Source organism: Culex pipiens, chromosome 1, assembly GCF_016801865.2.
Source record: "Culex pipiens pallens isolate TS chromosome 1, TS_CPP_V2, whole genome shotgun sequence".
NCBI classification, from domain to species: Eukaryota; Metazoa; Arthropoda; class Insecta; order Diptera; family Culicidae; genus Culex; species Culex pipiens.
Window position 1 is genome coordinate 80,766,813 of NC_068937.1, and position 11,684 is coordinate 80,778,496.

The window sequence follows — 11,684 nt, forward strand, 5'->3', positions numbered from 1 at the left end:
CCGCGAAGACATGCTAAAGTGGGAGGAAAAGATGATCGCCCAGGACAACGTGGACGTTGTTCCCCGGAAGAACATGCTGATTTCACCGCATGCCAAGGACGTCGCTCTGCCCCCTGACCCCCCCCCCCCCCTCGTTGATTTTTTATTTTATTCAAAAATAAATGCAAATAGTTCTCCTCGACGATCTGAACCTAGGCCTACACTTGTTCTTCTTTCCCTATTCCAATGCATCACTCAATATTACCATTTGTTTCAAACTAATTTTATTTTTTATGAATGCCATTTGTCCGAGCCATGTCTGTCCCAACCACATATCAGGCAGACGCCTTCTTCTTGGGGTCCGGTCACACCAGGCTGTGATTCTTGACCAGCCTTGACGTGGTTCTTGTTGGCGTGCAGATGGATCAGGAACTCCAGCGTGTTGTTGTCCTCGATCTCTTAATCGCAGCTTCCGTAATCAGCGGGCGCTTGCTTGCGTGACGACCCGCGTCATATCGATATACAATCTTGTCCTCCTTCTCGAACCGATCAATGTTCTGCAACAGGAAGCGAAACGCGGCAGGAACACGTCCTTCATGATGTCCTTGACGCCGTCTTCCTTGAAGCTGAAAGGGACATCATTATTAGCAACGACTTCTAGAGAAACGCTCAAGATATCAAACTCGCCGCAAATTCTCCGCGCGCACATCCGATGAATTAATGAGGTACAGCCGCAGCGCGTCCGCCCCGTACTTGTGCACCACCTCCATCCCGGTGCGTCGCGTGGTAGATGGCGTGCCGTCCCAGATCATGCGCGTCCTCATCCGACAAGTCCGACCGATCGCCGGAACCGAGCACACCGTACGCGTAGATCGAACCACTGATCACCTAGAAGACCTTGCCGGGGGTGCGTGTTCCCTCGGAATCGATGTAATACAGCTGAGGACTGCGCTTGTCGTACCCGGCCAACATCATTCCCATGCTGATACACATGCCCTTGTAGTAGTACACAATGTTGGACATGATCTTGCTGGTAGCGGCCACCGAAATGCGTTCCTTGTTGCGCAACTTTTAGATTCGGCACTCCTTGGCCAGCACCCAATCTCAGTACACACAATCGGCCGCACCATCCGCCAACGTTCCCAGCAGATATTCGTTAATCTTGACAATCTTCTTTATCGTCTGCGAACCGATAAACTGACCGCCGGTGGCACGGGAATCGACCGCCAGAATAACTTCACCCTGGAACCGGAAACTGAGCTTCGTCGTTCCGTGATCAAAGTCCATTTTGATGCTGCTGGATTCGCCATCGGCCTGAAGTTTGACCAGATTCTCCTCAGGCTGCCGAATAGAAGAGAAAATACCCGAACAATGACTCGGATGTTAGCCAGCACGAACATAATCTCCTCCCCGCTCCGCTACAAAAACTTACCTTATGGAACGGTGGAACCGCCAGCGACAGACTGTTTTCCAAGTTGTGGCGGCCCAGCGAAATGTCCCGCTGGCAGGATTGGTAGCCATGGGGCCACCGGCCTGCAGCGAGCAGCTGGAGTATTCGCAAACGTCGGGAGAACCAATTTTTCACCGAAAAATCACAAAAAAAAATAGAATTTTTCTTCTGCTGAACAGCTCACACGGTTTGACCGACGACGTTTGACAGTTTGCTTTGACAGAAGTTGTCAAAAAGTTGGAGAGAGCGAGAGAGAAACAAGAGAGAAATGAGCATGGCGGCAGCTGTCACCCAGTCAAATCAATCCGAATTCTGAAACGGAATCTAATTAGAATCGTATACAAATTCCGTTTCAAACGCAACAACCGGTTCGAAGACGGAACCGGTTGTTGCGTTTGAAACGTAGTTAGTATACGATTCTAATTAGATTCCGTTTCAGAATTCGGATTGATTTGACTGGGCACGCGAGTGGTAAACTCTAGGGTAAACTGCATTTAAAATGTATGGGGGAAATCAGGTAAAATTAATTATTTTGAATATAAATCAAAACTAAGGCTTGAAAAGTAGACGTAGTGACGTAGGTTATTTTTTTATCTACTACCAGGAGAAATTTTACCCCACTCCCTTGCATGGTGAGGGAGATTTTTGAAAAAAACTGATTTTCCTTGTATAAATTTAAATTTTTTACCACTACTCGTACAGTGCCATCTCTTAGAAATTTTGCCGCGGCGGATACCCTATTATCTTAACACTGCAACTATTAATCATGCAAATAACTATTTTAATTAAAAACATATAAAAAAATAAAACAATAAAAACCTTTAGCAGGTAAATTTCGCGCAACATTGCCTAAACGCACCTAACAGTGTATGTTTACATCCAGTTGGACATCTGTGCGCGTCGCGAAAACGTCAGCTAGTTTGCGTATTTCGCTGTTTGCGAATGAATTACGGTGCAATTTTTTTGATGATGTTTCGTATGGATTCGAAACGAGTGCATCTGTGTTTGTGGATATCTTTCAAGACGGCATCCGTGAGTCTTCTGAACGATCAAGAAGAAACAGGATAAATTTGAGAGTAAGTAGATTACAGCTGTAAAGTAAATCTTGATTGCGACAAGGATCCATTTGTTTTTGTTCACTTCTAGCCTAAACCCAGATCCAGCAGACGAACCTGATTGATACACGGATCAATAAGCTTCTGTTCGGTGCGGCTAATCCAGCCGGATTTGGCAAGTTGGCGATCCAGACCTTTCCAAAATGGTCAAACCGACTTTCAGAGGGAACCTTTGTTGACGGAGCTGGAAACAGAACCGATTTCGCGTGGATTTTTTTTTCAGAGAAAGCGAAGCATTTCGCAGCATGTTTTTGTTTGTATGTTGACATGTTTTATTGTGGACAACATTTGAAAGGTTGTTGTTATTTATTTTATTAACATGACTTTAACCTAGATAGGTCATTCGTCACTTGCATTTGAAAGGGGTGGTCCGAAATAGATCTTACAGCATTTTTTTTTTCATTTGAACACATGGAAAGAAAGGCCTTAAGACCAATGTCGTACTGCCCTCTTCAATTGTTGCTCCAGTTATTGTCTATGTATTGCCAAGTTTTTTAGATTTTTTTCGAGATCAAACAGCATCGAAAAAAATAAGAAAAAGTGCAAAATTGCTGACATTGATTTTTTTTTTAATATTTTCAGATAAACTTCTAGTCTAGGATAACGTATAACGTATTGAAGAATATTACCAGCAACCTAATGGACAAATCAGATAAGTTAACATTAAATGTAGTAAGCTAGATACTGTGTAGTTTGTTTTCTTTTTTCAGGTTTAAACCAAGAGCAACAAGATCACCAGGTGAACTCTCGATAGCCCGGCGTTGCACGACTGCTTCGTTTTCCTTCAGAAGCGGCTGCTGAAGTTACGTTAAACTTGGAACCCATCCATCCGACCGACGATTTCCACAGGATGGCGGAGATGGAGCTGATATTCAGTCAACTTTCTACCACATTGGATGCCTCCTTGATCTGTGATTTTTTTTTCCTCTGTATAACTTAATCCTAAGATTTTTGGTGGAATTTTTTGTGTTTTTGTGAAATAAAAAAATAAATAAGCTATTTGACCAAAGCAAAATAAATGTTTCTAGCTCAAAATTCCGAAAATCCTTGAAAAATTGATGTTCATTCGAATTGTTACAACTATTTCTCAAAATGTAATGCGCCATGAAAAATCACTGAAATAACTATTTAAAACCATAAAAATACCATTTGAGAAATGGTGAAATCCCTAAAATATATACGCAAAAATGAACTTTCAAAAAGCATTTGACTAAGTGTCGCTAGAAGAAAAAATCAAATAGTGAATATTGCTAACAACATATATGGGGAATAGTTCACTATTTGAGAGACGGTGAGGAATTAAAAAAATGATTTACCAAATAGTGGCTATACAATTTGTCAAAATGTTGATTGAATATTTAACAAATGATTTCCAAACGGTTTTTTTCTATGCGGGCGTTGCTAACCACCCTCAATTCAGATGGTCGAACTTTATGAAAAATGGTAGGGTACCATTTCCGATATGGTATTTTTAAGGTTTTCCTACCCTTTTTCAAATAGTGGTTACGATCTCTGAAATGGTGAGAAAACCATTTAACAAAAAGTTTTTTTAAAGTTCTCGTTTATGCGGGATATCCTTAATAATTATTTGTCGAATGGTGCTGTTGGAAATATTCGACTTAGTTTTTTCTAAGAAAAATATATTAAAAGACCTGTGTCAGGAATATTAAGCGAATAAACATTTTTTTCTCGATTGGAGTACAATGGATTTATTTGTTATTTGATAGTACAGAACATTACATATTCAACAATGAATTTACAATGATTATCTTATATGTGAACAATGGAATTTGTGTTTCGATTTTTTTTTTGCATTTAAAATAAGCAATATTTTTTAATGTATATACCTAAATATCTAAATATGCGTGTATTAAAAATGTAATAATTCACATTATCAAAAAGTAATCATTACAAAAATCAGCTGATTGAATTGAATTAATTTTTAGCTCGGTCACCACCGGCATCGCTGACTTTTGGTATGGCGAACCGGCGACTGGATATGATCGGAACATTCCGACGTCAATTTGAAGATGACCACCGGCCGGGTAGTTCCGTTGATAGCATCTGATAGCTATTTAATGTGCAAGGAGTTTGATGGAGCGACGATTAGAAATTCTGTCGATTCTAAAAAGAAGCATAAACATAAACCAATTTTGTCGATCCTAAAATTGATATATTTTTAAAATAGTCTCAAACAATCTAAAAAATTCAAACCACCGGCTGGTCCTCGGTTGCCATTTCAGAGATTGCCGCTGCTGCGGTTCCTCACTGGACAGATTTTTTTCCCTGGCGGAGATTCCTCAATCAGTTTGGTTACCGTCGTTTTAGTTTCCTTCAGCCAATAAACCTGAGCCACGGTAAGGCAGTGACTGTCCGACTTGAACTTGACTGACGAGGAGACAGGTGAAGGATCATCAGCTCTGGTATGGGTTAACGGAAAAGTCTTGCAGCGCCCAAAGCTTGCAATTTAAATTGTAGTCGATCTTCAGCTGCGGCTGTTGCGTCCCAGCGCCACCACTAATCTGAACATCCCCATCCTCCTGTACCTCACTGGTCTCCCATTCTCTCTCGTTTTTCACACCGACCGAGACGACGATTCCGCACAATCAGTCATCGAACGCGCAGAATCTCCCAAATCACTCTCCTCCACCCCGTACTTGATGATCTTCTTCAGATTAAACTCCGAAATTATATGTGAAGAAAAATTCCTCCCTGGTCGCGACCCGCACTTGTCCAGCGTAACGGCATTAAACATGATCCTCAGCAGTAGCATCGAGATCGTCGGAGGGGTCATTTCCGACCGACAGACCGCAACCGCAAGCGAGATGAATGTTTCGATCGCCGGAATGCCGTCTGTCCCGGCCGGTCGCAGATCGCGAACGCCTGGTGCTGTGCGAAATGCCTGTCAATGTCCGTCGAGGACTTCGTCTCGTTGTAATCCTTCAACAGCTCGATGCTGATCCCTCGGTGCATTTGTTTACCGTTGTCTAGAACAAGATTTCGCAATAAATTACACCAAAACCAAAGCAAAACTTACCGTAAATGTTTTAAACAATTTGAGACCACTGGGAGCACCTAGGTTCAACCGCTAAACGGAAAGAATTTGGCCAAGAAAATCCCCTCAGCAAATCGTAGCACGTCCGCAGAAAGTTGTGCTTGAAAGCGGTGAAGAAAAAATCCTCCTTCCAGGTCGTGACATTGTTCTCAGGTGCAAATCGCCTCGCACTTATCCAGCGTGACGGCTTAAAAAATGTCACCCAACAGCACCACCGGGATCATCGGAGCGGTCATTTCCTAGTTCCGACCGACAGGCAGCAACCGCAAATGAGATTAATTTCTCGATCGCCGGAATGTCGCCCGTTTTGGCCAGAAGCAGATCGCGGAATGCTTGGTGCAGTGCGGACCGCTTGTCAATGTCCGTCGAGGACTTAAGCTCGTCGTACTCCTTCTTCAGCATCTCGATGCCATTTGTTTACCGTTGTCTAGAACAAACATTTCGCAATAAATTACACAAAAATCAACCAATACTCAAGCAAATCTTACCGTAAACTTTTTTAGCAACTCGAGAAAACTTGGAGCACTCATTTTTAGACAGATTTGGGGCGAAAAAGTTGAGATAATTGCAAGTTCAGATTTCGAAAAAAAAAAAACGCTCAAGGTTCTCGATGTGTTGAACTTGTAAACAAACTGATGTCAGATGAAAGTCGGATTCCGTAATACACTCTAAAATTGTTGTTTCAAGTTGCTTTACACTTAGTACAAGTAGCACTCAAAATTGAGTAACGAAATCTAAATCAGATTATAAAATTCTAACATTCATGAATGGTAAATTTCCAATATTATTAGTAATTATTTTTGCACTGCAAATACTAATCACGCAAATAACTATATTTTATTTATTTATACAATTAAAAAAAAACTTCAGCAGGTAATTTACGCGAAACATTGCATAAATGCACCTAACAGTGTATGTTTACATCTGTGCGCGTCGTGAAAACGTCAGCTGCTGCAGGCTGCTGCTCAAGTGTTTTACTATCCCTGTTTGAAAAATGTCGCACGTCGTACGAGTTGTCGCACGGTTGTGATTTTACCGTTTTGATATCGATTGGTCGAAAGGACGACAAACGGACGACAAACACTCGACATGCTCGACATGGTTTTTTTCAATCGATTTACCTTCAATTCGACGTCGATTATCGTCGACGCAAACAGTTTGACAGTTCTCTTCTGTTGATCTTGTTCGGACTTGATTGCAACCGAGTCGAACCAGTTGTTGTTGCTTTTAGGCTTTTGGAGGATTTTGGACAGTTAATAGGCCGGAGTGGGCGAGCGACCGAATCAAAGTGTCTTGTATTCCAGATTTCGGTCTTCGTGGCGGAGGAGGAGGAGGACGGGAAATATGGTTTACTCGGCGGGCCATTCCGGAAGACGGGACGGGAAGGAACCAATTTGCGATCGTGGAAGCGGTTGGTGTTTGGTGTTTGGTGTTTTACCGTCCGCGGGAGGTTGCGACGCATACCTAATGGAACTGGTGAGTCATGTTTTAGAAACGATGGAGGTGTGCTGGAAGTGCGATTGGACAATCGAAATTAAAAATAGGATGAATGGAACATAACCAATTCCCAACTTTTCAATCCAATAATTCCAAACTGAAAAATAAAAAAATCAAAAATACTATTTTTTTAAAAAAAACTTAAACGCTGAAATTGTAAAGTTGTAAAATTCTAGCATTTCAGAACTTAAAATTGTAAGAATTCGAAAATTCTAAATTTATTGAATTTCTTGATATTGTGCAAATTGTTAGTATTCTTTTCTTAAATTCTAGAATTATTTAATTCTTCAAATTCTCAAAGTCTTCAAATATTTTTAAAAAAAATTGAAATTCAAAAATAAGAAAAAAATTTAATTGACAAAAACTTAAACACTAAAATTCCTTTATTCTTAAGTACTAAAATTCTTCAATTTATAAATACAAAAAAAATCTAACATTATAAAGTTCTTAAATTCCCAAAACGTTGGACACACGAGTTGGAATTTTGAATTCTAATATTCTAAAAATTATGAGTTCTAAAATTCAAAAATTGTAAATTCTGTAAATTTTAAAATTGAAATAATTAATATTTTTAAATTCTAAAATTTCAAAGATCATTATTTTTTAATTCTACGCATTTGAAAACTTAATAAGTTTCTTAAAATTTTAAAAATAAAAAAAAATGATTTTTTAGATCTTATTTTTTTTAAATTTTAATTAAAATACAAATTTAAAAAACTTTAACAAACTAAAATTTTAAAAAAAATTATTACAAAATTAAAAAAAAAACAAATTCAAGTTTTGTTTTAAGTTTTAAAAATTATTTTTTAATATTTAAAAGTTTTAAAAATTCAGAAAAAAATCGACAAATTCTTAAATTTTTAAATAGTAAAAAAATCTATTAACTTTTGAAAATTTTCAAGGATTTTACAAAGTCAAAATTTTAAAAAATATCACGAATTGAAATAAATGATTTTGGTATTGAGGCACCCTAAAATTCAAAAAATTTATAATTCAGAAAATTTTCATTTTTAAAAATTCCGAATTTGAGAGCTTAAGAATTTTAGAATTTTAGAATTTAAGAATTTTAGAATATTAGAATTTTAGAATTTTAGAATTTTAGAATTTTAGAATTTTAGAATTTTAGAATTTTAGAATTTTAGAATTTTAGAATTTTAGAATTTTAGAATTTTAGAATTTTAGAATTTTAGAATTTTAGAATTTTAGAATTTTAGAATTTTAGAATTTTAGAATTTTAGAATTTTAGAATTTTAGAATTTTAGAATTTTAGAATTTTAGAATTTTAGAATTTTAGAATTTTAGAATTTTAGAATTTTAGAATTTTAGAATTTTAGAATTTTAGAATTTTAGAATTTTAAAATTTTAGAATTTTAGAATTTAAGAATTTTAGAATTTTATAATTTTAGAATTTTAGAATTTTAGAATTTTAGAATTTTAGAATTTTAGAATTTTAGAATTTTAGAATTTTAGAATTTTAGAATTTTAGAATTTTAGAATTTTAGAATTTTAGAATTTTAGAATTTTAGAATTTTAGAATTTTAGAATTTTAGAATTTTAGAATTTTAGAATTTTAGAATTTTAGAATTTTAGAATTTTAGAATTTTAGAATTTTAGAATTTTAGAATTTTAGAATTTTAGAATTTTAGAATTTTAGAATTTTAGAATTTTAGAATTTTAGAATTTTAGAATTTTAGAATTTTAGAATTTTAGAATTTTAGAATTTTAGAATTTTAGAATTTTAGAATTTTAGAATTTTAGAATTTTAGAATTTTAGAATTTTAGAATTTTAGAATTTTAGAATTTTAGAATTTTAGAATTTTAGAATTTTAGAATTTTAGAATTTTAGAATTTTAGAATTTTAGAATTTTAGAATTTTAGAATTTTAGAATTTTAGAATTTTAATTTTTTTTAGCATTCTTAAATCAGGTACAATTTTCAAATAATAATATTCTCGGATTTCAAAACTAATTGCAATAATTTTAAATTTAAATCTATCATCTATCTAGACATCTATTATTTATAATTCTTTTTTAAATGTTTAAATTTTGAAAGTTCATAAATTTAGTTTTTCTTTCATAGTTCAAAAAAACAGAATTGAAATTTTATAATTATTATTATTATTGAAATCTGAATTTAATTTATAAATTCTTGCCAATTGTTGATTGATGATATATTTTTTCAGGCAACAAACATATTCCAATCTGATTCTGCCGGAAACCGAAATGCGTTCCCGTGTGGTCACTCGTGGCTTCCGTAGAATCCACGGAAGCAGCCCCGTTTTTTTCGTACTCGTACTCCACAAAACCCACGTTTCCTAGTACTCCGGTAAACATCAATCCGTCGGAGATCCAAGATCGTCGCCAAGGCGTCGCATCCGGGTTTTGATCAGCTCGTCGAGGAACAAAAGTCCAACTCTACCAAGATGCTGCCACGGCCGCCTCAGAAGAACACCAACACCCAAGCCGGAAGCTGCGGTCAAGGCAAATCCAGAAGGAAGCCAAGTTGGGGAAGAATCGGCGATCCGCAAGTAAAATTAAGTGTACAATTAATATTTTTGTGAAATTTTGACAGCTGGAATAAAAAAAAACAATAAAAACAAAACAACAGTTTTTTCAACTGCAACATAACCCAAAAATCCGAAATGACAGCACACGACAATAGCACGACATTCTAAATAACAAAACCGTGCGACGTCGGTCGAATGTCGTACGACAATGTCGTACAATTTCGATTATCGATCGCACGACAAATACGACATTTTGGTGCAAAAACGTTTGACATTCGTGCGATAGTCGCGCGACATTGTCGTGCGACGTCGTACGATTGCACGGACGACAAACGACGGACGTCCGACGGACTTTTCAGTCAGGGTAGGTTTTACTGTTTGTGATTGAATTACGGTGATGGTGTTTCGGATGGATTCGGAACGAGTGCTGTGAAACTTGTGGACCACATTGGTTTAGGGCTGGACCACATTGGTCCTCGGCACCCGTTTGCGAGGATACCTTTCAAGACGCCAAGATTGACTCCCTTGCTGGTATCCCGAACGGCATCCGTGAGTCTTCTGAGCGATCACGAAGGAGCAGGATAGATTTGGGAGTAAGTTGGCAACAGCTGTAAAGAAAGTCTTGATTGCGACAAGGATCCATTCGTTTTTTTCGATTCTAGCCAAAAACCAGTTCCAGCAAACATCCCTGATTGATACACGGATCAATAAGTTGCTTTCGGTGCGGCTAATCCAGCTGTATTTGGAAAGTCGGCGATCCAGACCTTTCCGGAATGGTCAAGGCAACTTTCATAGGGAACCTTTGTTGGCGAAGCTGGAAACAGACTCGGTTTTGCGTGGATTTCTTTGGAAAAGGCGGAGCATCTCGCAGCATGTTTTGTTTGTATGATAACAAGTTGTATTCTGGAGCAACATTAGAAAGGGACGGTACGAAATTGCTCTTACAACCTTCTTCCCATTTGAACACATGAGAAGAAATGCCGTAAGAGCAATGTCGTACTGCCCCCTTCAAATGTTGCATGTTTTTTTATTTACATTTTTTTATTTAGTGTGTTTTCTTTTTTTCAGGTTTAACCCAAGAACAACAAGATCACCAGATGAACTCTCGGTTATCCGACGTTGCACGACTGTGCCGTTTTCCTTCAGAACAATCTGCAGAACCGACTGCTGAAATAACCTGGGACCCCACCATCCGACCAATGATTTCCAAAGGATGGTGGAGATGGAGCTGATCGTGCTGTACAGCTTCGGTCAACTCTCTACCGCAGTGGATGCCTCCCTGAACTGTGTGTTTTCTTCTTCTGTATAAGTTAATTCTAAAATTTGTTGTACTATTTTCTCTTCAGTTTAATTTGTTGCTGATTTAGAATCCCGCAAACTCTCCATCATGTTTGAATTTAAAATTCCCATATCATTAGGCCAATTCAGACAAAAATATAATATATATCAAATAAAATGAAAAAAATAAATAAGCTGTTTGACCAAAGCAAAATTAATGTTTTCTAGCTCAAAATTCCGAAAATCCTTGAAAAAATGATGTTTATTCGAATTGTTACAACTGTTCCCCAAAATGTAATGTGCCATGAAAAATCACTGATATAACTATTTAAAACCCTAAAAATACTTAATAATGCTTAAAAAAAAAACTTCAACGCTGATTTGATTTGATAATTGTAAAATTAAATTATAAAGTTTTTCATTCTTAATTTAAAATTCTAGCATTCCAGAACTTAAGAATGCAAGAAATTGAAAATTCTAAATTCATTTAATTTCTTGATATTGTGCAAATTGTTAATATTCTTAAATTATACAATTCATTAATTTAAAATTCTCAAAGTCTTCAAATATTAAAAAAAATTAAACTCTAAAATATGAAAATTTTAAAATTGACAATAATTTAAATATTAAAATTCCCTAATTCTTAAATACAAAATTTTTCAATTCATAAATACTAAAAATCTAACATTATAAAGTTCATAAATTCCCAAAACGTTAGTCGCACGAGTTGAAATTTTGAATTCTAAAAATTATATTTTCTAAAATTCCAAAATTGTAAATTCTAAAAATGCTAAAATTCAAATA

At 36.4% G+C, this 11,684-nt stretch overlaps 3 long non-coding RNA genes and 1 pseudogene across 4 annotated transcripts; 2 read left to right on the plus strand and 2 right to left on the minus strand.

Moving 5' to 3' along the window:
- Positions 1-164: 164 nt before the first annotated feature.
- LOC120427367 (proteasome subunit beta type-5-like) lies at positions 165-1,705 on the minus strand (annotated as a pseudogene).
- Positions 1,706-1,870: 165 nt separating this feature from the next.
- LOC120427385 (uncharacterized) lies at positions 1,871-3,264 on the plus strand. Of its 2 annotated transcripts, none has more exons than XR_005606872.2 (3): positions 1,871-2,505; positions 2,576-2,839; positions 3,127-3,262. It is a non-coding gene; the product is annotated as an uncharacterized LOC120427385 (long non-coding RNA). The 2 variants fall into 2 exon arrangements; XR_005606871.2 differs by having other exon boundaries at positions 1,874-2,505; positions 2,576-2,801; positions 3,127-3,264.
- On the minus strand, positions 3,127-6,409 carry LOC120427380 (uncharacterized). The gene is made up of 3 exons (XR_005606864.2): positions 6,088-6,409; positions 5,582-6,026; positions 3,127-5,531 (listed from the first exon to the last, which is right to left on the minus strand). It is a non-coding gene; the product is annotated as an uncharacterized LOC120427380 (long non-coding RNA).
- A 190-nt stretch (positions 6,410-6,599) lies between these two features.
- On the plus strand, positions 6,600-11,194 carry LOC120427381 (uncharacterized). Its single transcript, XR_005606866.2, has 3 exons — positions 6,600-7,075; positions 9,279-10,195; positions 10,265-11,194. It is a non-coding gene; the product is annotated as an uncharacterized LOC120427381 (long non-coding RNA).
- The last annotated feature ends 490 nt before the right edge of the window (positions 11,195-11,684 follow it).